General features: G+C 36.0%; 1 protein-coding gene across 1 annotated transcript in view; it reads right to left on the minus strand.

The window, feature by feature from the left end:
- Positions 1-27614, minus strand: part of LOC104830155 (heparan sulfate glucosamine 3-O-sulfotransferase 1-like) — a 57088-nt gene that overhangs the window by 1827 nt on the left and 27647 nt on the right. The gene's annotated exons all lie outside the window — the stretch shown is intronic.

Here is a 27614-nt window from a genome sequence, read left to right on the forward strand (position 1 = left end):
GGGAGGGGGCGGGTGGGTGGGGGGGGGGGGGGGGGGCGGGGGGGGGGGGGGAGAGACAGGCTGGATTCTTTGCAACTATCCAGGTATTGTGACATGTAGTCACTTAAGTGTTGGGAAAATCTTAACAAAATCAAATCTTTAGATAATATTCTGCAGTTCCTCCAAAGCTCTGTATAAGAGATACCTAGATGCCTTCTGGGCACCTAGAAACTTTGCAGGCAAGCAAGTCTGGTTGGAGCTGGATACCTTCTTTTTCTTAATCCACATAGCATATGATCGTTTTAAGAAAGGGGTGAATGTTAAATCTCTTAAAAATCTGAAAAAAGCTTTACGCTTGCATGTATGTGGACATGCACATGTAAGTGGAAGAAAATGTCACCGTAGCTGTGTTGCTAACATTTGAAATCTCTTGGGTAACTCTTGTACATGTTATTTGAAACAGATCGCTAACAGATCTGCCATCATAATAGCAGTGATAAAAAATTCAGATCAATGCAACACTTGTACTGGAACCACTATGCTTGGATTGCCTGTTTGTATGTCTGAAAATCTTACAGGACAAATCCTCATTGAGAGGATTCTTGGACTTCATCCCACTTCTGAGCAATTTTAACAATTTAAGATATGTAGGATAGATCTATATCTTTAACTTGTTTTGCTTTCACTATACACTGTGGAAGCAAGCTATTTCATACAGTGAAGCAGCAGTCATTTTAAAAACAATAACTGTTTTTGGAATCTCTTTGAGTTATGGCTCATATTTTAAAAAGTAGTCTCAGAAATAGTACTACTTCAGGCCCTTCTCAGTTCCACTGTCACTTAGTCTCTTTTCTTTTTCCAAATACATTGGTCATGGTACTTTGCCTCTTAGAAGTGACCTTAGAAAACACAGCCAATTCCCATTTGTCATGGCTCTGAGGAGCACTCAGTATTTCTATTTAAAAATTGTTTACTTTGAGGCTTACTGTACAGACTTAAACATTTAACATAAGAACATTTTTGATAATAACAGTCTAGGCAATGTAGCAGATTCATTAAATCTATTTTCTAAGTCTTATTAAAACCTACTCCAGCTTCTTGGATATCTAGGGAATGACTCGTTAGCCTGAATGAGCTCTAAACACACAGATAGATAGCGAATATTAACCCTAAAATTGCCATTTAAAAAATAAACTATGACCTTTAGTGAGTAAATCCATGGAGACCATTCCCTGTTACATCCAAGCAAATCCTAAAGGGCAACTGCTTCTTCAAGAAGAGCACAGCTTCAACCAGGTAAAGTGTATGGGAGCATACAATTATTAAATACTGGAACAGTCCAAGTACAAATTGCCTTTGCAATCAGAGACTGGAGAAAATACTGTTCTCCTTTACAAACCTGAAAGGAAGTTTCATTTTAAAGGTCATAAGTTTTTTACTAAGAACTTCACATGGAAGTTCTATTTACAGTTCTCAAGAGCAGGGAATGCAAGCATTTCTGTGGCAGTTACAGGACAGAAGAACAGATACATTTATACCAAAACCATCTGTAGTTAACGTTTTTCAGAATGACTGCTCTTGGATGGCAAGTTTGGGAAATGGTAAACATGCTATTTAGTGCTAAGAAATCAAAATGCATTCTGCTATAATGGCCGCTAATGTTGGTTTCGAAAAGCTCTCATAGAATGTGCAACACTGACCATGCAATTTGAGGCATCACACCCCAGATGACTCCTGAAATACTGGCCTTCAAGTGTTAAGCATGTTTGTAGGCAGTGACTCTGCTTTAATGATTTCAAGCCAAATTTCTGGTGATTCACAATATTCCTAAACAGTCCATTCTGAGTAAGGATAGAGCTATGCCTAAGATGGTTTTGAAAACACTTCCTCTCTTCTCTGAAGTAGGACTGTATGGCAGTACAGCGGCTTTCCAGACCTGTGATGCCAGTAGGCTGGGATTTGGGAGGCGCGGCAAGGGAGCAGGGAGCAGTTAATCTTTCTTTTAACCTGTTCTGAAATGCCGGTGTTAATTTACTTTCTGTTAATCTTCTTTTTTAAATTAAAATTCTTTCAGGAAGTTTGAAGAATTGTTTTTATAAATACCTTACAATTTTTTTCAATTTACCGTTACACATTATAATGTGTATACACCTGTATACATTAGATTACAAGCACTTTGAAACTAAGGCAAGACCAGCCTGAATGTCTGCCAAGCAAGAAATACCTCACAAATACCAAGGTAGAGACATATAGTTCATTATCTAATTTAAATACCAGAATTATCCCATCTTGAAACAGTTTTATGAACTGATTCTCAACACTTATTTTAGGCAACTTTATTTAACCAGAAAGAAAATTAGTTTTAGAGATTTTGAGAAGTGTTCTTGAGACTAACTAGGTTAATATCTTAAAAAATAGATGGGGAGAGAAGAAAGAAGGAATTTCTCTGAAATAAACAAAAACCAGTGTAAAAAAAATACAGAAATATTTGAGACTGGGGACTCTGCAGTAATATAGACAGAGGTATGTTCTTCCTAGTCCTGGTGATAGATGAAAAAATGCTGAAATTCACTTTTTTATTTTATTGAACCCCCCCCCCCCAATACTAATATTGTTTTATTCCTAATTAACAGATAGTTATCTGGTTTGATGCACCTAAGAATCAGGTGCAAATACTGTCATTCAACAAAGCCTGGAAACTGAGTGAGAACTTGATACTTATAACTAAGGAAAGATTGGTCTTCCAAAATATTCTCAGGTTCACATGTGATGTAAGTGAGAGTCTGTTTAAATTACCTTCTGAAATCAGCAGTTCTCTATAAAACACACTCAGAAAGCAAGTAACAGAAGAGATTCTGCATTTTCTATGGACCAAAGTATTAGTAGCATTTTTGAAAACGATGTTATTTTAACCAGTTTGCAATTAATTAGTTGTTTTATATAGTGGAAATTTCTTAGAGTCATCACTAGAACAAAACCTTACCCAGGAAATACTACCAGAAATAATCAAATTCAGAATGTGCTGTAAAACTGGTGCCTAAATAGATGAAAATTGCCTTTGGGAGCAATTCCATCAGAACAACATTCCAGCTGCAGCCTAAGATATTTGATTGATTTTGATGAAGCTCTAAGATGTTAGATCCTGTGGTTAGGTTATAATTGCTACATAAATGTAAAGGTTTTAAAGATGATTTATCAAATATAATTGGAATGTTATTTGAATAATTTTTGTGTTGCTTTTCTGCCTTTATGCAATTAAATGCACATTTTTAGAAAATATGAACTTCTTTTTATAATGAAAACAATATATTTTACATTGCTGCACTGCACACTCTTTGAATCTCAGAGTATTCCTAAGAAATTAACCCCATGATACATGATCAGAATTATAGTGCCTTATTACATGTTTTTTTTCTTATTATTTGGTAGTGTTGGTGTTGCTTAGTAACATAAGGAACATCAACAGATATGATACTTATTAAAACAGAAATGAAGTTCAGAAAGAAATTCATGCTGCAGAGAGGACTAATTAAGTAAATAATACCTTGGGCTCTTGTTTGTTTTACTTTTTTAAAACCTTAGACTAGACTGAAGATGCTAATACGCTGCCTGAAAAATCATTTTAATATTGCAGAAATGTTCTAAAGACCCTTAACTGCTGCACTCTATTGTAAAAAAAAAAACCAACACCTAAGTGCCTTATGATTTATCTTGCTTCAGGGTGAAGTACAACATCATAGGGTAAACCCAACTATGTTATTATTACTAATTTATAATATTATTAATTCCTAATAATAGTTTCCACTGGCCGTAATGCTTTTCATTGGAGAATTTCACAGCACTTTGTGTTAATGAACTGTCTGCACCCTGTTAAGGCACCATTCTCATGTTACAGGAAACAGCAACTGACCAACCTATAGATCCAGTTCAGGAGTGCAAATGCCTCCTTGGAGAGTCAGGGTTAATGTGACCTGCTCAAGGTCATCTAAAAGGTTTATAGTCCGACCAAGAATAAAAACCCCAGGGCTTCCCATTCCCCTTCCAATTGCAACTTTGTGCCATTTCATGGCAGCCTCTCACACCTCTTATGGTAACTTAGACTTGGGTTACCTGCTGAACTGAAAAGCAAAGAGATTCATCAATGCTTCAGCATAAGATTTGAGTATTTTCTGGAATATGGCAGTTTCTTCCCACTTGCCCCCCCCTCAGATTGAAACAAAGTACAAACTCGGGATTTCAAGGTATTTGTGCAGAAATACTCGTGGTTGCTACTGAAGACTACAACAAGGGGAGGTGGTCAGAACAAGTATAACAAAGCACCAATTTTTGTCTTGATTTTTAAAAATATATTTGGATTTTAAAAAGTGTACTGCTTTTCCTGTTAGATATCAACTCATCCCAACACAGAGATCAGCCACTGAGAAGAGCACAATTCAAACATTTTAAGGTCTACTGGCACATGGATTTGTAACAGCTCAATTACATCTCTATAATTAAGAACAATATAAAAAGCTATAGCAGCCTAACTGTATTCACAACCAAAGGTCATGTAAGGTCAACTGTTTTAGGAATTTTTTAAAAGAAAACCATAGTGTGATGACAGTTATGCTGGTGTAAAGTATCCATATACAGACTGGCTTTTATTCTAAATAACAACAACAACAATAATACAATTCTAAAAGTTTTCAAGTATCTGAAATTAGGCTGTTTTTTTCCCTTTGGTAAAAGTAGGGCTAGTTAAATAGCAATAATAAATGCAAATCTGGTCTCAGTATGGCTTATACGTTTTTGAAAAAACAGGCACATGAATAATCCAGCGCATATGGAATACATTGCTTAATACAATCCAGTATCAATTTATTCAAATCCAATAAAGCAATGACTAATTCTATTAAATCTAAGCACTAAATGTTAGACGTAATACAACAATCAAAAGTCCTCTTCATAATACCTTAATTCTGGTTTATAGACTAGTTTGTGAAATAAAAGTACATTTAAAAATACTTCACACATGTCCAATGGTTGAACAAAAAAAGTATCCTCTTTATTATGAAGTGAAAAGAAACAAAATTCAGTTACTTCTATCCACACAGGTCAGATATGCCCAGACTGAGTTCAGGAGACAATGAGAGCACATTTCTGAGTGTGAAAAATATTTAAAATTTTGAAAAAGTTTCCTACGTAGAAACAATTGTGAGCAGACCTTAATTTTATTACAAGCGGTGCAATTACTTTAGGTTTATGTTAGAATGAGATCAGTGAGAAACAGTTGCAACTGAACATGTTTAGAGCTGTATCCTATATGTTTCAGTGAGATCTGATTCAGAAGAATCCCAATTTAACTATGCCATGAAACTAAAGACTATGTGTGAAAGGACACTTATCCCAGTGCATGATAACCCTTTATCTTCAGATAGGGCATGAAACTATTCTGCTACACTTTCACTCTATACTCTGTTGCCAGATTAAGTGTAATAACTAAATAACATTCCCATGATGTCATTACTGGGCTTTATCAAAATCTGTTAGGAGAGGTTAGTCAGTTTCCATGAATATACACCAACTGGACATGAAGAATACCTCCCACCTGTAATCATGGAAAATGTCTGATGGAAACTGGGGAAAGCAAGAAAGGTTGAGCATGAGTAAAATATGACACTGGAGTTTTGCAATGGAGCTTCAATTTGAGCTCCAGTGGTCTCTGGTTATACAAGGAGTAGAGGACTAAGAAAGTACAAAAAGGACCACAGATCCAGAGTCAAACAAACATTGCAGCAGTTCATATTGCTGATAAAGAATGTTAAATCTTGTTTGCACTTAAGAATTTTGTTTGCTTTTGTTTTACTCAAACTATGGACACATTTTTAATAGAGAGATGTACTAAGAATTCTTAAATGAGGCACTACCTAAAAAAACAATCCCACAGACTTGTCCCAAAGTGCTGTCAGCTCTCCTAATAACTCTTCTGGAAATGAAAGAGTCTAAAGGTGTCTCTTTAAGCGTCAATATAAAAACTTATGTTATCCCAAAGAAAGACAATGTCATTAACATTTTAAAGTCCTAATATCAGCAGTGAATTTATTTGAATGAAACTTTTCTAATGAGATTGCAGTTTTATAACAGCCAACAGTTACTACCTTACAGGAATAAAAAAAGGAATAAAAAAGAAAATAGCTATTTGGCGAGTAAAGATAGGAGCTGCAAAGTAACAGCAATTGGCTGCAGGCTTCCCTTCTACCAGGTACACAGACTATAATGGATAAAAAGGAAAGCTAAGAAAGGTTAGCATAAACTATAAACACATTAAATCATTGGCAGGTGATATTAGCAGATAGGAGTTTTGAAAAAAGTTTGCTTCCCTAAGGCTAGTATTATATTTTCTAATTCCCTTTTCTGATAACTTGAGACAGAAAATTGTCTGATGATAATATGACTGCAAATATATAGCAGTACCTTATATGTGGTAATATATACAGTATAAATACACTAATATATTTCTGAGCTAAATAAACCTTCTACAGCTGTAGCCTACATGTTTATATTTTATATCTTTGAAAAATATCATACTCAAACCATCCACATAAAAGTTACTGAATTACAATTTCATAAAGGCCCTTAATATGTTTAGTCCATAAAGCTAGATACATTCTAAGCATACCTCTAAAGAGACATAAAAAGAAAATTCTGTTCCTATTAAAATGTAAACCATAGATAGTGGTCAGATTAATACAGATGACAAGGCCAATTTTATATGTCTAATCACTCTACATATCACATTGGCATATTTCAAATGGACCACATTATCATTTTCTTTAATTAAACTTACACCTCTATTGGTCATTATGCATCAGGACTAATATAAATTGAAGTAACAAAGATGCCATGTCAGGTCTTCAGCCAAATAAGCAGTAACTGTGTAATTATAAAGGTATAAGCTGTAACAATGTATGGCTGATAACTAGCTTTTGTGTTTATTTCTACAGATCTTACTAAGGTAAAACTTCAACTTCTCTACCTCTGGTATAATTAATGAATGTTATTCATTTGCCCACAGTCATTGTCACAAAGAACGCCTTAATACTCACCGATGTTTAGGAATTAAAATTAGAATTTGCTGCAGAGGATTTAGGAGAGACCTGTCTTTCAAAGGAAGAGATTCCTCAGAGGGTCAGAGAAGGCAACAGAAGCATTCAATAGGGATGAGGACAGGTTAGCTCTCTGTTGTACAAACCAGCAAATTCCTACAGGACATCCATGTCATATAGGTGATCCTAGAACCTGTTATGCTCTCTTGTAAAGAGCACAGCTTCCTGGCATTAAAAAAAAACAACCACCAAACCACAAAAATAAACCCTTGCTGATCTGAACTGGTGGGGAATCTAAAGCATTACAACTTCAAGGACTCCAAAAAGGGAAGACTTTCTCACAGGAGAGTTTTTCTGGGCAGAACTTGTCAATATTATACCTTATGTTTTCAGCACTGCCCCAATGCAGGGTGAGAGCACTCCAGGCATCATCACTTGTCAGATACTGGCAGCTGCATGGGGAGTGACCTAAGACAGCCACAAGTGACATGTGAGGAGCTGGCCAGGGAGAGAAGCCACAAAGCAAAAGTCTTACAGGCAAGGAGGCTCCTTTGTCCCCACCTTGAATGCCCTCCTACAGTTAAGCACTTCAGCCAAGCCTGCTGAGCCTAGGTCAGTATCTTACCTTCTGTTCATAATACCTTTTCGAAGAACTTTTCCAAGGTTCTGGTATTAGTCTCTGGGAAGTAGTTATATGATGCTGACTGATAAGAATTGCTGTATTGGGTCCTGTATAATTCCTGTATTATCCCCATTATACAAGGCATGAAATAAACTGATCCTTCCCTTGGTAGTAAGTGCTACTATCCAACAATCAGCAGATTGGAGACCTTCTAATGTAAAATTCAGGCACTAAGAGAAGGAGCCAACTTCTTGGCTTAGGAATATACTGAAAAGCACAGGCATAAAGTGAGCTGAGAATTCACCCACAATAAAACAAAGCAGCTGAAAGACCCGTCAGAGTTGAAATGATCTGGCCTTGTAAAGGATGACTGAACAAAGTTTAAGAAGTACTTCATTACTGCGTGAAACCAAAGGACGTATTTTTTTTCTGACTACAGCTACTTCTTAAGTACTTGATATTTTAAATAGTTTTTAGTTAACTCAGGATTGTGAAAAATAACACAGAGAAAACCAAAAACCAGCTCAGCAGCAATTTATTTTTTAAAAGAGTGACTATAAAACAGAGGATGTGAGGGTATATAGAGAAGCTGAAAACATAATTCATCTAGACAATTAATTTAAGGCTGAAAATCTAATTTTGAAATTTTGGGTACTGGCATAGGCCCTGATAAGAGACAAGATCAAGATAAAGATCAGAGACAAAAGGCCTGAGTGAATATGAATGTTTGATGAAATAATAGGATTTGCAAAACTAAGAACTATACCCAGTCCACACTGAGTTTACGCATGCTGAGACTTTGGGTGTCAGAGAATACAAAGTGATACAAAAAAAGGCTCAGAGTCTACCTTTGCTCAAAGTAAATAAACATGCAGAACTTACTTGTAGTCAGAGACCAAAGAAAGCAACTGCCTAGCAATTCTTAAAACTGATTAATACAGAAAGTAGTAGAAAGGCAAAACTCTGTCTTGCACTGGTAAGCAAATCCTTGCTAACAAAGAAGGTAAATATAATACTATAATACAGAACAGGCAAGCACATTAGAAAACAAACAAGTAGATAATACTCTTCTTGAATAAAAACTCAATTAATGTCTTCAACACATATCCGTTATTGAGTTACACGCATGTTCAACCCAGCAGGCAGCTGCAGAGACAGAGGAATGAAAGCAATTGAGGAAACATTTTAAAATGCCTAATAACCAGAGTACAATACAGAAAATAGACATTAATAAAATGGAGTTGGATAGTGCTGAATGCAAGGCTAGAGAATCTTAATTCCCTGCATAAATGGTGGTGTAATCCTTAAAGATGTTGAGCATCTGAAGCTTTTGTATCTGTAGGATGGCTGAGAACCCCACTGAAGGTTGCTTGTTCTCAGACACTGATACAACCATTTTCCAACTCAGCAAGATGGAAGAAGCATACTCAAGTATGTGTAATGATTCTCTGGCAAACATTTGCAGACTACCTATTTGCAGGTGATGACATATGTCCAAACCTTGCACCATTTCAGAAGAACTTTAAATTTTTAAGAAAACTTAAACACACAGTAATTCAGAAAGATTAACATGAAATTTAGTTAGGGCAAGAGGATCTCTGCTGAAATCCCAGAATTACTTATCAAAACCTATCCGTCCTCCTCCTCTCAGCTATTAGGATCTCACTGTTTGGTCATTGATACATAAAGTGGTTTGCAAAGCATAGTCATAGTACTATATCCCTCCAGTCCAGTTTGTGAAAAACGTACACTTCTATTTAAAGCAACATCATGTTTAATTTTGTGGCAATAAAGGATTTTTTCTGTCTTCTGGTTATGAATGTTCAGTCCTCTTAACTTAAATATGTGCCCATGGGGAAAATAAATCTGGATTTTAAATTTAATTTGTAACTATAAAATATGGAATAGTTATTTCTGTTTATAGCATGCTAAAAAAAGTAATGCAAGTAAGCAGTGTAAGCTACCGGTTATTGATGCCAGCTCTGTTTTAAAGCAATTGTAATAGCTTTTCCTCTCAAGGGAGGACAGTATTTCTTCTAGAAACTATAAATTGTATATATTATTTTACATTTTTAATGCTGAATTTTTATCTTACATTTGTAGTTTGACATTTCTTAGCTAAAACATTTTCACACTCATGTCCCACTTATTCTTTACAGCATCTATCAATTTAAATACATTTCAAGTAAAAAGAACATTAATATTAAGAGCAGGTTAAATTTCTTCCAGAACCTTTCTGTCCAGGGGGGAAAGTCTGACATGGATGTACTTGGAAAGCTGTCACACTTACTGATGCCTTAAAGGGAATTATAGTCAAAATAAAAAGTCACTTACTCTGAGCTTATAGATAATAAACAGTTCAGAGCAAAGTTTTGAGATCAGGATCAAGCTGTTACAATCAAACAACACTGAAGTGTCAGTGTGTGAGAAATAAAAAGTTCAATTATTGAATGTGAATGAGTCAATTCTTATACTATGGAGCTTACCAAAATTATATAAGAAATTAGAGAGTAGCACGTCAAAAACATTCATAAAATGAAGCTATTTTCCCTGACATTAAAAAAAAAAAAAGACTGATATAATTATCATTCACAGACTGAGAATGTTTCAGAAACAAAATTTCAGTCAAATTTAAAAGTAGCAGGAGAAATAAATCAACAAGTCCAACCTATTTCATAAAACATTATGGATCTGCTGTGTTCTTAAGTATGCACGGGAAATTGAATGTGAAGTATTTTAAATTGTAACATGTAACCCACTACTACTAAAAAGCACCACAAAGCTGGTAGTGAAAGAGGAAAGGAGTGGAGAAAGCAATGGAAGTTACAAAAAGCAAAAAATTAAGCATCTGTAGGCAAAACCATGTTATTAATCATTTTAATGACCACAGTTAGGTTCTATATTTGTGCAAATACACACACATGTATATAGCACACAGAGAAATAAAGAACAGGCAGTAATAGAAAATAATGTAGTCAGATTCAAGAATTTAAATTACTTGGGTTCATGAGCAATGCAGCTTGATGCTGATAAATGTAGATTATAAAAGTTTACTGCAAACAGATAAATGTGTAAACACTGGAAACATGAACAGAGGTTCAAGTACAGAAGAACTTAAATTTGTTACAACATATCTAACCTTAGGAAAATTTAGATTCTACTACAGTGCAGGTATGTAGGAAGGCAAAAGTGGTAAGGGTGGTATCATGGTTGGGATTGGTGTGGAGACTGAATGAATCTGAGTTCAATTTCCACATTTTCCTGTGGGGGCTGGAGCACAAATAACTTGGACAATGATGCCATAACAAAGTGAGACACGGTTTGAATCTACAGTTGATTACATGCTCTCCAAGTAGAGCAAACTCCTCAAACTCTGAGATTATTCACATGGGGAGTTAGAGCTCAGCAGCTAATGTGTTTTAAAATTTAAACCTCAGCTTTCTTATAAGTAATTTCCCCTTGAAGACAAGCCTTGAGAGTGAAATTTTTCAGAGGCATTTACACTGGTCTAATTTTAGTCTCGTGGAAGTCAGCCATAGAATAATTTACTTAGTAGCAAAGTTATGAAAGTCATGAAAGTTTTGAAATATTCCCCTCTCTTCCTCACCTTGTGCTCTTCACAATTGTGTTTCTCAACTTGCAGTCATATTACAAAGGCAAATCCAAATACCTTGAATGTCCAGGTGATAGAAAGGTGGAGGCAACTATAAAATGGATTCCTTAAGATTGTAATGGTGAGTTGCATTTCTACAGCTGAACAGTAAAGGAAATGTTGTCACCATGCATGTTTAGAAATATATCTGGGTGTTCTGGAGGGATTTTTAAATTACAGAGTTGACAAACTATCAGGCAATGTGAGCCCCCATGTTGAAAGATAACAATTTTAAAGCTATAAACAACACTAAAAATAAGTCATGGTTGTTGATATAAATTGGGAGAAATTACATTGAAAAAAATTAAGAAAAAGGAAGGGAACCATAATATCTAAAATTAAACTCTCCCATATAATTCAACACGTATCCCTTTTTGCTGAGCAAAATTTTTACATGGCTTTTAGATTCCATTGACCATGCAAGCTACATAGCATGGGGAAAAGAACAGGTTGACGTATTTTTCTTGACTTTTTGACAAAGTACTTGACTATTAGTTTCCGGGTAAAAGGCAAAGATTCAATGTGGATTAAAAAAAACAGCTCAGAAACCAAAGTGTAGGAATGCACAGGAAATCTTCAGCATCCGGTTAATTCAGAACCTCGCACCATGCATCTCTTCAGAAAAAGATACAGGCTGAGAGTTTCAAAGGAGCCTAAGGGAGCTTAGTTACTAATTCATTTGAAAATTGAATTTCAAATTAGAGATGGACACCTAGATCCCTCAGACTTGCTATAAAGCCGTACCCTTAGGATTCTTTGTGAAACACTCAAAAATCTCAATGAAAACTTCAGCTTGATGCACAGTAGTGGACAAAGGCAAGCACACTATTAGTATGCAGAAGCAGCGAGAGAAAATGCCAATACAATTTTAATGCATTTTGGTAAACTAACGGTTCAGAGTGACTAGAACAGTGTGTTTCATTCTGGTCAATCTCTCTCAAAATAGAAAGGGAGTTCAGAGGTGGTTGTCAACAGAAGATTGCAAGCATAAATAATTTGTTAATGTAAGGAGAAAAATACACACATCTTTTGACTTTCTTTCTCAGGAGTTTGTACTTTGACTGCTACATTAGATAAATGAACTAGGATAACCCTTGCTCATCCCCTTGCAAGTTCTGGAAAAACATGTTTCAGTGAAACAAAAAGGCAACAAAATTAAAAGTGACAAAGTTGTATGCTTTGAACAATGGACAATTAATCTAGGAGTGTCATTGCCACTAAATATTACTGAAGACCTACGTAATGCAAACAAAAAAAAAGAAAGAAAGACCAGCCAACAAAGAAAAAGGACATTTTAAAGCTGTATTTCAAAATAGAGTGTTTAGTGTCTTAAATAAGCAATCTATTATATAAAATAGATTTTACAGGAGCTCAAGGGGAAACAGAATTCAGTTTGAGAAATCTGCACTTCTAGGATCATAATGACTAGGGCATAGATCATATAAAATATGTAAGTACTAACGTATTTTAATATATTTTCCAAAGAAATTTCATATAAATAAAGACTAAATAATTTTTGATAGGTTTGGATGCATCTGTTTACTTTATTGACTTCTGTGGAAAGAGGGGCAGAGAAAAATCTCTATTTCTGATTAAATAACCATAGTTTCCACTGTCATAGCTCAAAGCATAGCTTTTCATGTTTCACTAACTTTAGTGAAGACCAGGAACTATACAATTAGAGCATACAGTTCAACTGATATCAACTTCCATTGATACTGGAAGTATAAGCAAAGTTGGATGACTTACAGAGGACAAGAAAAAGGACAGCAGCATGACAGACTAGAGTCACATGCCAGAGAAGAGGCTGTAAATATAAAAAATGAAATAAGCTAACAGAGAAAGTTAGGAACTCCTTTTACATATTACAGATGTCAGGGCACAAAGTAACATGATTAAGTGATGAATCCTAAACAATTGTCTTGTAACAGTCTTTAATGAATTTGACAATGTTACACTGTGCAAAGAAAAACCTAAAAGGGTACATGGTAACAGTCACAGTTCATTTAATTGTGGCTTGTGAGTCATGTTTTCTAGACTTCTGACCATTCTCACTGATCTCTGGACTCTGTTGCTTCATATCCACATCGATCATAATACTGAATCCTAGGCCTGTTTCCTCAGGTAAGACCTCACTCACACAGAGAACAACCAACCACCCCACCTGGCTTCCAGACTATGGCCCACGTAAATAATCCTTACATTCTTTTTTGCTTGGATGGCATTAATTCTTGGGCAGTTTCTAATCCATCAAATCACATGAAATTCTTCTGTGCAGCACTCTTAACTAGTCAATAACTCCACACCTGGGATTTGTACAGTTAAACATTTCTGTTTGTTTCTACTTGTGCTTGTCCCTATTAAATTGCAGCCTATTTTATTCAAACCCTTTCTTCAATGTAGCAACAACATTTTGACACCCAGTCCTCTCCTCCAGTGTGCTTCTGCCCTTCCTCGCTTAGTGTCATCTATGTCTCCTCCATCATCCAGGTCATTAATAAAAGATGTTGCATATTGTTTTTCTGATGCTTAAAAATTGTGTAGTCCAATGTAGCTTTCTGCCAGTAAACACTGAACTCTACAGCACAACTCTCATTCAAGATGTATCGAAAAGAAAGTATAGGAATTAGATACAAGGCAACAGTTGATACGTGATTAAATGCAGAAGAAAAGATATGAATATATGCAGTGAGTAAATTAAAATATAATTAGCCATGAAAGGAACATACTTTCATGTAACAATAACAACAAAGACCTAGAAATGCTATGCCATTCATCTCAATGGAGATGTTAATTTCAGATTAAGTCAAATTAAAACAAACACACAAAAGAAACAAAGCCAGCTCTCCATCTCTGAAGCTACATGCAAATTGAAGCATGCTTGCATCTTGGCAGCAGTTTTAACTGAACCATTTGTTAAGCTTAATCTAAGAAAGGCTATACTTGATTGGACCAAGCATTTCACTTGACCTGTATCCCCTCTCTAGCAGCGACCCATCATGGACATGTAAGGGAGTGTACAAACCCAATGCAGACATACAGTGATTTTTTCCAAGCATACTTTCCCAGCCTCCAGCGAGTCTGAGTTTCAGTGGCTCTCCGAGACAGAATTATTAGCTTTATAGTCCTTAACAGATAATAGTAGTAACCAGTCTCATTACTTTTCAAATCAATGTAAACTCGGCTTGTGGCAAGGAGTTCCACAGCATAAGTATATGAAACATGAAAAAATACTTCCTTTTGTTTAACTTAAACATACCACCTACTAGTTTCATCTAATGCCCAATGTCCTTGCAGTAGAACAGTCAGTGAACAATCACTCATAGTCTATTTACTTGCCACTCATGTGTTGATAAACTTGTCATAGCCTCCTTCAATTTTCTTCTTCCCAGACTGAAAACTTGTAGTTCTGCTTGTTTGAAAGATTTAATCATCCTTTACTCATCCTACTCATTCTTCTCTTTACCTTTTCAAGGTGCAGGTGCACCACTGTGACACTGCTTGTAACCATGATGTTCTCTACTTTGTTCTATTTCTTTCTAATAATTTCTAGTATTAAGTTTGCTTTTTTTGACTGCTACCATTTTCATACCTCACAGTGAATACACATCTCTGAATATATAATCTCACAGTGAAGTTCTTGAACAGTAATTGTCGGTCTGAAGTCCATTCTTGGGCACAAAAAGGTTTTTTGGTTTGTTTCTTTTTTTTTTTTTTTTACCCTTTGAGAACTATTTTACATTTATTTACCATGAATTTTACTTGTCAGTTTATCGCTCAGTATCATTGAGGTGCTTCTTTGCAGTTGGCTTTTATTTATCCTATTCTGAATAACTTAATATCACATGCAAATTTTGCTGTATAAAGACAGATTTCCTGTTCCTGGTGCATTTGAAATAATGCTAGTCTTATGTCTTTAACAAATTGTTTTGTAAGCTCTTTTTTAGTCTACATTATTGTGGTTTTTATGTTTCTATTATCCTTGAATAATGGAATAACAGGCATGTCTTCATTCCTTACTGATTTATTGGTGCCTCCTTGTAAGAAGGTTTAGCCAAAATCTCAATTTTCAAACAGTCTATAAACATACACCTATTAGAGATGTATCAAAAGTAGCTGAACAGAGCCATTTAAGATATAGTCAAATGAATTCGAATAATTCAATGGAACCTTTTTGCATTCTAGAGGATTTTAATTTGGTACTTAAGTCCAAGAGCAAAGACAATCAGATGGTTCAAGATGCCAGTACACTGCTTTGGAAGTGGTCTAGATGAAAGCATTCTGCAGTTCACTTGTTGAGATTTGATGATGTTTTTGTAGTAAACATCCTCTACAATAAGTGTAGAATACAAATCCCACCTGCCAGTAAGAATTATTTGCACTGAATTCAATAGCTTTGGAACAGTTCATAAGAATGGGTAAAATAATGTTAATAAACCCATAATATCTTTACTCCTGACATTTTGTTATTTGGTTAAGACTATGCAGCTTCTCTGAAATCAAGCTATGACTCTATCCACTGTTCATTCCAAAACACTTAAGCAAACACCTGTTTACAGTAAAATGACACCCATCATCTACCTTTATCCAACTATTGTATGCTCTCCATGATCTTTATCTCTCCTATTTAACTTGCTCTGCACTCTCAGCATTTAACTTCATGGCTTCACCTTTCTCCTTTTGTTCCTGCACTTTATTCCTCCCACCTTCTTTTTCAGTTCTCCTTTTCCCTAGTCCCACCTATCTTTGCCTTTTTAATTACTGTTAGAATGACTTATACCAATGCTGCTCAACACAGTTTATTAGCAAATACAGTTTTCAGTTGCATGCAAATTTGCCAAAAAACTGTCAGCTAAAATTCTCCACACTTGGATGCCTGCCCAAGGTGATTTTTTTTTTTTCTTGAAAATGGCAACTTACTGAGCTGAGCTTCTTCCAAGAATGAAGGTGGGGAAAAAAACCCACATTATTTGTTCAAGTTATAAAAAAAATATACAGCAACTTGCTCTTTGAGAAGCTTTAGTGTTGTTTTGTTAAACAGGACTTTGTAATATAACAATTGTCAGCATTTTACTGAGCCCATGAAAATTTCCCTCAAATTTAGCCAAGTTACAGAGTTTCTATTAATTTCTGTTTATACACATACAACATCTTTTTTAAAACCTCGTTGCCAAAACTCTCTGAATCACCCACTGCACACAGCCTGCTCCACCTTCCCATGGCTTTTTTTACCCCAAACCTGCCCCACCACTCTGCACACCAGCTGCCAGGCCCAGCAGGAAACCCCCGTCATGGGCTCCATGCTCCCTGCCTGGCATCCAGGCTGTGAGCCAGCGGGCACACTCAAGTGCACTGCAATGAAAATCTGCGCAGCACAAGGGAGCAGAAAAGCCACAAGGGTGCTGAGGAAGCCAAAAGGAACAGACAGAAAGGGACGAGGCGCTTGGAAAGGAAGACCAGATGTGTTTCAATACTACCAGGACCAAACAGGAGCTGGAGGCTTAGGTGTTTGTAACCCATCAACAGCCCATTCCCTACAGACTCCAAAAAGTGAACCCAAGAGAGGGAAAACCCTTTCTACAACTAAGAGAGGTTTCAGGCTTTTTAATTTTAAGAGGTTACACCCACATCTTCCCCTATTTTATTTTTAAACAATTCTTAGATATGGTTGAAATAGGTTAATTTTGAGAAACATTCAGCTTGAGCTAGATGATTCACCTGAACAGTTTCCTCTAATAGCTGATAGTTGGAGCATTATGAAAAACTGGAAATATGATGCTATTAATATGTGGAATGAAATACAGGCACCACTTCTAGCTTCCTCTATAGGACAGGCACTTGCATATAAACATTTACAGACCTGTCTGTGCTAACACCTTGTTTGATCACTTCTCTGAGTTTTCTGTAGGCTTTTGAGTGAATCTACTACCTTGACCAGTCCACTGATGTCTGCAAATCCTGAATCAACAGCTTCCTCTGCTGTGCATGAAGAAAACAATTATCATGAGCATGAGCAATAATTCATATACACATCTAAATTCACTGCACATAGGATGCCCACACACTGTGTTGTTGGAAAATCCCTAACAATAACGTGTGAACTTCTGAATTTTGCATTCCAAATATTGACCAATGTGTTGCTATTTAGAGGCATTATTAAGACACAGCTGTCTAAATTGTATCCTGATTTATTTTTGTCATCCTGAGCTTTCCTTCTCTCTCTCTACTTCCACTGGTTGCCTCCATCATGTATGGCATTGTGGTTATATTTTAGACTGCCAGCTTTGTGGCTGTATCATCACATTTAAAGCGTCACACCACCCCCCCCCCAACAATATGCATCAAACAAGTACTACTAAGCACAACAGAAGAACTGGAAGAGAGCAAAAGGACTAATAGTCTGAGGTATTCCTACATCATTCAACAAAACAAAATAACAAATGACAAAATGCAATTTAGTCTTTCATTTGTGCTAACCAACTGTGAGATTTAAGATTGCACCCAAATTATAGGTAACTGCTGCATTTATGGGTTTAGCATGTCTTTAAATGATTGCATAGACAGCGGCATCCCCACATTCCCTTAACTACCTCTGTAAAAGTAATATACATGTACTTAAAGGTTATTAGCAGTCTGTAGAAAAAAAGTACATTACTGTCCAAAAGAGTTCTGTTTTTCAGAAGAATCACAAAGGAAGAAAGTATGCTTCAGAGAATTAGTTAATATATGTCACAAGAACTCGATGGTGGAGCATACCTATATGAGAGAGATATATATCCCCAACAATGGTGAGATAACTAACAAAATGCTTGTTGTATCTGCCCATGCAACAAAATTCATACTGTATGAATTTAGAACATAAGTATATCCTAAAAAGAGAAAAGTTGAACAATTATTTCTTGGTGGTAGTCTTGTGTAGCAAGAGTAGTTCCAAGATCTCTCTTATCCATAAGGTACTTCAAAGATATGACATGATGGAAACTCCATTTTAAACATAAAAAGTCTTCAGCTGTCTCTCTAGGATCTGATGCCCAGTGAACCTTCTCATTTTCTCACAGTCCTTTTGCAGTTCTGAAGAAAGAAGACATTTAATCCAACTTTGAATATTCTTAAACCTGCTCAACTTTACTGCCATTTCTACCTTGAAATGCAAGATTTCAAGGATTTGTTTCTATTCCAATTCTAACAAAACCTGCCCAAACCAAATTTGTGTAAACTGATTCTTCTTTATATTGCAAATAAAATTACACCTGCACTGAACCTTTCTTCCCCCAAACCCCTGAAGCTTGTTTGCCATAACTAAGGACTTTACTATTTCTTTAACAAAGCTCTTATTTTTTTCTATGCAATGTAACTTTTTTTTTTTAATCTGATTGGTGGTACATTAGTAATTTTCTCCACTAGCAAATTTCACTAAATATTCCAAATAAAATATATGAACTAGAACAACTGAAATCAGTAAAATAAACTGGTCAGTATACTGGTCATACGTAAAGTTTGCTTAAAATGGTCACGTATAAAATTTAAGTAAGTTAATGCATACAGATTCAAGGTTCTTCAGAAAGTAAGAAAGTTAATAAAAATCACTGACTTTTTGTTTCTTGTTTCTCAAAACAGAAGAAAATAGTTTTTGATGCTGTTAAAATGCTAGCAGTTTATGCCTTTGTCAAGAGTATTGCAATGTATTTAGGGTTCCACAGTGTTTAAAAAAGCATTAACATAATACTGACTTTAAAAAAAGAAAGAGTGCTTACCTGTTGACATATAACATTTTAAATGTGTACAGCTGTAACCCTTTTCAGCATGAGAAGATAAACATAAAAAGTCTCCAATGTAATACACATTTGAAGCAGAATCCACAAAAGACCATTTGGTAATTCACAACTTAGTTCTTGAAGATCAGTTGTCAATACCTCAACTAACTTTTAGAACTACATTTTCACATTTTCTCTCTATTCAAGACATGACTGAAGAGAGATATCCAATAAAGCTCCTTCTTAGCCATGTTCTTGAATTTAAGCACACATTAGAATTCCTTGAGGTAAAAAAGTCATACTTAAGTCTAAAAATGTTTGCTTACATTATTTTGTTGTCCAAAGTTTCATCTCCTAACAAAGACAACCAAGCAGAATATGTATATAATTATTTCCATATCACGCTGCAATTTCAGCAACGTCTTCTTCAGTTGACATATCTTCCACATCAAGTACTGGAATATTTTAACTAGATTGTTGTATCTGGCACTTGGACTTCACTTCAGCAAGTATAAACCTTTAGGCACATGATAATAGCTCACTTTCAAAACCCATCAGAATTGCTCACACATTCTTATTCAATACTTGATTAAGTGTGACGAATGAACACCCAGAACCAAAAAGGCTCAAACTAGTCATGTTCTATAAAAATTAGATTCAGAAATATATACATAACAACATTTCAGGACTCCATAGAGCTGGAAACATAGGGCAACTTTTTCAGAAACTTCCAGTATATTTTAATGTTTCAGTTCTAAATAGACAACCTTTAATATCAAAATCCAAGTTTTCACAAATGCAAGACTTCTACAAATACAGCCCATATTAACAAGAGCAGCCAGGTACACATCACCTGATAATAACTACGCTAAACAGCTAAGAACAGAGGCATATAAAATGAATAAGTACTTTTAACAATATGTGTTTAATATTTTTCAAGGCAACAGAAAATATTTTCTCATATTATTTTCTTTGAAAGTGAATATTTGCTTACATGCTTACCATTATCAGCACTTATTATTTTAATATGTCTATCGGAATAATAAAGTTAATCATGCATGTAGATCTGAGGTAACAAACAGCTTAAGTTAAGTTACCTACATGTTACTAGTTTTTAATCTTACTGATGGAAAATGGTATGTAGTATGACAAATAAAAGGAAATGCTTTAGTCCCATGCTGCAGGGACTTTCACTGACGTCTTAACTATTCCTATACTAAATTGCTACTTCCTTTTTAATGAGTGTTCTATAAATGTAGTTGTTTGTATTCTGAATCTGAAAATATTGTAAAAATTTTGAAAAATGGGTCAGTTGCAAAACCTAAATACTTTCAGTCCATTGTTATACAGTAGTATTTAAAGAGCATTCTCAACAACTACTGTTTAATAGTAGACATGTATTTTCATGACAGAAATATTAAATAATATCAAATACTATTAACTTAAAAAAAATCAGAACTCAGTAATATTCTGGGGGAGTCCCATCACCCAAAATAATAGATGTCTTCAATTGACCAAAACCCAACAAACACTGACATGCATATGCACAGATACAAATTGTTAGTAGGCTTGAAAGATGACTTACGGTTAAAGCACACTTCAAGAGTCAAGATAGCAGAATTCTGTTCTACTAGTGAAAATACTGCTGTACTTTCACAAGAGGTTTAATTTCCGTTAACTCTAGCCTAGTTTGGATGAAAGAAGCCACACTGTGTTTCTCATACCAACTAAGTTATGTTAATTGTAGTGACAACGTATACTGGAGATCACTACTGCAAAGCCATATAAATGCCAAAGTTTTCAAATTGATGTTCCTTCTGCAGAAAACCAAAATGGAAACATTTCAATGTTTAACAAAAATGGTATTTCATTAAAATATGCTTGATGGGCCTCAGTTAGGACACTAATATGGGCTCTGAGAGAACAGTCAAGTATCTGATTGAGAATTAATTTTCCATCATTAGATGTCACGTCCCAGTTTCTCAGGATGATGACTCAGGTTTGCCGATTCCCAGGTCAGGATTAAGGTGAAACAACACCAGGGATCCTTTGACTCACAAAACTCAATTTTTATTTGCTCACAACAAGAATTGATTGGTATGCTCACAACAGAAATTGGCATGAAACCGTGTCAGTAAACTGTGTAACATGTGCTAACCATGCATCACCAAACATATACTACAGGCCTTGCTTATCTGGGAAGCAGTTCAGGGCAGACAGTAAGGCGAGCCCTGCCGTTGGGTCAGGAGGTTCAGAGCAGATCCCCTTGCTTTCTAGACTCCTTCTCAGAGAGGAGCCTGGGGGCTGCTGAATCCGCTCTTAGTCCCAGACTTGGTCAACAGTTTACGTCTAAAGGGATGGGGTGTAGGGATTATGGAAAAGGAAAAGGGAGAGAGAGAGAGAGAGAAGAGAAAAGAAATATTTCGCCAGTCCGGGGTCCAGCGTTGGTTCAGTCAGCCAAGGGGTCTGGTTCTGGTGGGCTTGCACGCCCGGGACTTCAGTTTGTGTCCTTTTATCATCCTTGCCCCTCCTTTGGGCAGGCATTAGGCTAATTGGGTGTCATGAGCGGTTTGTGAGCCTTTGGGCTTGGGGGTCATTTGGGGAGTAACTTCCCCTTCCCTGCATGGTGAGCTGTCCTGCTCAGCACATCAGAACAGCACATCAGAGCAGGGAGCTGTGCACCCTCGAGCACATCCTCCCCCTCCTGTTGCTAATGGGTGCTGATCGGCTTCTCTTCATCTGTGATTCCTTGCTAGGCAGAGTTCCTCGTTATCCAGAGCTTGTCGTTAAGCAGAACTTGCCCCACCACAGTGTTTGAGACATTAACTCCTTCAGTCTCTCACATTAGACCAAATAATGCTTGTATTTTCTCCTCCTTATCCGTCAGCTTTTCCGACCTTTTCTCAAAGAGAAACATCTTACAGAACAGCATATCTTTTCAACCACCTGCCTTGGGTTTTCAGTTTTTGAGCTTGGGAAGTTGATAATAAACTGCAGACGTAGCTGCATAGGCATAAACACTGTTGCTGCCATCTGCTGCCATCTATAGTTTTGAAGAGTCCTAAAGGTAATTGCACCACTCACTCCATCAACAGGACAAGGCATACAGTAAGAGGCTGCAAACATACGTTTTTAGGAACCTCACAGAAGAACAGTCTGAACAAGCATGTTACTTGTATCACCAATTAGTAAAGGCTAACAACTCTGCCAAATGTACCATCATTGTCTGGAAGAAATAAAAGCAATGTTCTTCAATAAATGTTATTCCTTTAAGCAGCGTACCTTTAGAATTCTAGCTCTTTCATCCACAGTTATAAATGCACAAATGGAAAATCTGCAGCACAATACAATCTGCTGTGTAAAGCAGTACTTGTCATTGCAACTCTTTTACACTCCTTAAGATCATGCTGAACTTAATAGGACTTGTGACTCCTCAGCACCCTGCATGGTTAGGAATTCGCACTAATCTCACCTCTCCACTGTCAGTTCTAACATTCAAGTCTCCTCTCGGGCAATGCCACTCTTTCCTCCTCATAAATTTGTCATAAGAATACTTTGTCCTGTCTTTACGGATGCATTCTATTTAAAACATATTTTAATAGGAAAGGTTGATTTGGCAAACTTTCAAGTCTTGATCTATGCTGCCTTGCTTTTGTCTCTTCCTTGCACTCTGTTCTTTATCAGTCTCAAGGTAGATCTTAAAATGCAGCATCCAATTAAATGGTACTTCAAGTTTCTGTAATTAATTAGGAACCATTCTCCTTTCCTTCCTACTTATACACATAAATCCCCCAAGTTCAAGAAACAGAGTGGGATAAAATAGTACAAATAAACTTTCATAACTGAGTAACATTTATATGCATATATACAATATGTGGCATCACAATGCCACAGAATCACAGAAAACTGAGGTGGAAGGGACCTCAAGAGGTCACTTAGTCTGCCTGTCTGCCCCAAGGCAAGATCAACTATACTCGATCTATTCTTGACAGATGTTTGTATAACCTGATCTTAAAAAAATTTCCAGTGATGGAAATTCCACAGCTTCCTTAGGCAATCTACAAAAATACGGTTACAAATTGCACCTATATTCAATGTAGCAAAAAGTTCTTACTGACACTGGTCTGCAGGGTTAATCTTTTGCCAGTTTTAATGCACAATATGGCACTGTTGAATTCATACAGATAAGAAGAACACACACATATCTCTGTGACTAGGCATACAAAATGTATGTTGGTTTTCAGTTTTATAAAAAGAGAAATTCTGCATAACTGATCATGAGTGCTCTTAAATTAGTAAGACTTCATAATTAATCAAGGTACAAATACACTGCATTCTCCAATACAGTGTAATCTGTGTGCTAAATAAAATTATGTATCTCACTTTCATATTATTTTTGTACAGAAGGATTGAGATGCATTCATGTACACACATTTATGTATACACACAAACCCCCCATGGGTGGGCTGTGATTTAATACAAATGTATAATGAAAGTATTCCCAGGGCCCTAGGTCTGTTGAAGCCAAAGGATCCAATGATAAATTAGCACCTTCACAAATGAGAATTCTATGGTCAAGCCAGCTGGCTCTTGACACTTGTCTGCATTCTGACTTGCACTGAAGGGTCAATATAGCAGTTTATTCATGAGCATGATTTGGGAATCCCAGTTGCTCGTAATTAGGATGTAGACCTAATTCTCTACTAACAACATAACAGCAGGATTTTATTTGCAAAGGCATCAGTTCTTTCCAGAATTTAATACGGATTAACTAAGGCTTCTAACTTCTTTTTCCTTTTTTTTTTTTCTGCTTTATGAGAATAATTTTACTAGACTGATTAAAATTTTCATGGTGCTAGAGAGTGAAAGATCTTGCTGTTACAAGAAAAGGACTGCTTTAAGGCTTTAGTCCTGATACCTGGAAGAAAAAGGTACCAAAAATAGATCCAAAACTATTTTGAAAAGTGGAAAAATGAACAATCTCTTTTTTGCTTTTATATCCCCTAGAAAAAAGTTTTGAACTTGCTGAGTTAAATATTGACAACACTCTACCAATAAGTGTGTGTGGGCTTTTTCAAACAGCTGGAACATTATCTATAGATTTTTGCAGGTTCACAAGCCCTGGGCTCACATTTCCAGTAAAAGCTGCTGTCTAATATACAAAGCTAAATGCCCCAGGGACATTGAAGTGAACATATTTTTCTGCTGTTTTAAGCACACCAGCAGTCATTTGTAGAGTTTACATGACTTTCTTGTCAATACCTGCTGGTCACAGTTGGTGAAGAAGCAGTCTCTCTTATGATCTGCTTGCTAATTAAGCATGGCAGTAGCCATTCAGAGTAAAATTTTCAACAACCTGACACACAAAAGGAAAGAATCACTTGTATTCTCAGAAGGCCTCAATCTTTAAATCATTTGGATTCTGTAGTTACTGCAACTTAAAGATAACAGAAAATACTATGCCAGATTAGCGTGCAATTTTTCTGATGAACTATAACATACTGCATATAGGACAGATGCTTTAACCCTAATGTTGCACAACATAATTCTTTAAAAGAAGAAAAGTTAAGCAGATTTGAAGCTATCACAATATAGGCCCAAAACCTGCATTGTCTTCTGCTTCTCCTCATTTTCTTCTGTGCTTCATAATCTACCCTCGTCTGTTGCCATCTTTCATTTATCATCATCCAACTGTACCTTATTTCTGTTGTCAGATCCTTTACTTGCAGGAGGATTGCAGAGTTTTCTCTTATGGTGCTTTTCTGCACATATAACATCCTAGAAAGTATCAGCAAAGCTATTTCATTGCCCTAATTTAAATTCTTTGTTTTCTTGGCCTTCGAAAGCCAGTTGCTCCTTTGCTGAATGACTACCTTCTAACATCTCCTTGTTTCCTCATGTTACTCCTCCTTCTTGGTTTGTATCCATCTGTTCTCTCTTAGTTCATGCTTAGATTATAAACTCTTGTAGGCAGAAGTCTTTGGCATTTGTACAGCCCACCCAGTGGTCCTAGGCTTGAATTCCAAGACACATTGTAATACAGTAAAAAAACAACAACACTAGTTTTCCTCCAACAGTTGAGATTTCACTATTTTGTTAAGCCCCTTCTGTGCAGGGAGGACAAACCTGGAGTGGCTGTTAACCAAATCTTACTACTAATTAAGAACAGGGTGTTTAATCTGAGTAGGTAATTAAATAGAATACATCAGTAAAAGTGAATCTTTTTTGAGAGAAATTTTCAGATGGCAAAGGCATTAGTAGAACTACCAGAGGTGACTGAAAGGCCTCTCCCCTCAGAGCAAAAACCCACTCCACAAGGAACAGTATCACATCCAAGCATGTTTTTGATCATTTACAAGCCATGCCCAAATTCTTTAAATAAAATATAATAAATGTTTCTTTGTATCTAGTTTGTGGTTGCAACTTTTAAGTTCCTGTCCACCTATGCCTTATATTCATCTTCTCCTCTGAAAATGGACATTTGACATAATTGTAAAAAAAATGTACCTTTTGCAATTTTGGACAAGAACTATAGCAATAAAATATAATTTTCAAAATACTCTAAGGACAAGAATGCAAGAGAAGATGCTGCTTGTAAAGGCAACTGGCACTAAAAAAGCTTAGAGAGTCTAGTACTTTAAAAAATCTGAAAAGTGGAGGACTTTCCCACATGTCTGGTAATAGAAATTAGACCTGAAACAGTAAGCTTCTAGTAGCTACTGAATTGCCTTATCTACCTTAGTAAGGTAATAAAAGGATCCACAGTTGCTACTGGCAACAATGGATCATGTTCCAAAAGGAGAGTGTTAGTGGGTGACAAGTCAATGCACACAGAGAAGACCTCAGTCCACCACAGCAGACTTTTTAAGAAGTAACTGTGGTGTGCCCCTTCCCACTATAAATAGTCTTGATTTTACTTTGGATATCGAAGGAGGTGAGATACCTCTCCTGCCCAGACACTGTCTAGTGCTATTAATGCATAAGTTCTATAATATACTTCTGCTGAGAAAAAGATCTGATATTGTTATTGTAAATCTGATTTTGAAGAAAATAATACTTTAAAAACTACATAGACTTTAATTTGAAGCCTAAGTAATTTTTTTTTCCCCATTAGTGACAAACTAAAGATCCCCTGACAGATAATAGAATAAAAAGACTTCAAGAAAAAATATTTAAGACTTCATTTTAAAGACTGGTACTCTTTCCCTACCCTTTGGCCATTTTTTTTAGTTTCTTAATAGTAAATGAGGTTGAGCTACTAAGCTGCCTGGAGAGAATACACAGTAGAGTTAAATAAAGAATCAAAATCCAGATACAGTGAAAAATACAATCAAAAAAAAAAAATCTACAAAAACTTTTTAATTAAAGTCTTTCAAAGAGTTAGAAAGCCTTTAAATTTCAATTTGATGAAGTTGTACTAAAAGAGATCTCCCCCTGGTTCTGATAATTTTATTTTGCTTTTCCACTGTAAACTTTTTTCTTTTTTTTTAAATACCTTGTCATTTCATTGTTATTTATTCTTTGAAATAAGAATTTCCTCTTGCACCTCTTGACTGAAATTTTGGTTGCACCTATAATGAAATATTTTCTGCTGTGGAATACTTGCAGCATGCTGCCAGTGATCACCCACACTAAGAGTCAATCTTCAAAGTTTTCACCTGCCTGCAAGCAAAATAACTTGAAATGTCCACAGACAAGTTTCCTTGCTACTCCTTTCCCCCAAATATTTGCCACCTCAAAGGAAAACATGAGCAAAGAAATGAATGTTGGGGTAGGTGATCCAGAAGAGATCCAGAAATTGTCTTTTAAGATTAAAGAAATCAAATTCAAATAAACTGTCAGAGGGTAAATGGTCCTTTAAGAGGCTTACTTGAGGAGAATTACTTTTCAGAACCCGTCTGATACAAATTAATTTGTGTTAGAAGCCTGATATTCATCGCCATGAAATTCCTTCCTCTCTGTTCAAATCAGACTCTTATTAAACCCACTGAATAGCACAGTAAATGTAATAGTCTAATGAAATCTCTGGGACTTTCCTTACCCTGTAGCCCAGCTCTCAGAAATCAGAAGAATTTTATATGGCCAGATGAGAACAGTAAAGGCCATGGTCCCTTTTAAGACATGTGTCATTCAGCTCCCCTCCTCCTATTGAGCATTTCCTCCTCTTGTGATCTTGGGATTCCACAGCAATTATCAAGAGATGAAGCTGAAGGAAATCTATTGCCTCCATGCATTTAAGACAGTGAGTCTCTCTGCTAGGACATGTGAGAGGGAAGGAGTAAGCTGCACAACAAAAGCAAGGGGATTATCAGCTTCATCCCCTTGTGTCTAAAGCGCTGTCTGCTCTCTGTTTGAATGGTAGCAAGGCTGCCACAAAGCCCCTATCAACTTGTAGTATTTATATGTGTATTTTTAATAAGCGTTTGTAATAAATGGAAAATGGTAAAGTTCGACTAACAATTGCATTACAAGAGTTTCTAGTATAATGTGATTTCTGTTGTGATTATAAAGCTGGTACATAT

Source organism: Haliaeetus leucocephalus, unplaced genomic scaffold (genome assembly GCF_000737465.1).
Source record: "Haliaeetus leucocephalus isolate CR32 unplaced genomic scaffold, Haliaeetus_leucocephalus-4.0 Scaffold184, whole genome shotgun sequence".
Classification (NCBI taxonomy): domain Eukaryota; kingdom Metazoa; phylum Chordata; class Aves; order Accipitriformes; family Accipitridae; genus Haliaeetus; species Haliaeetus leucocephalus.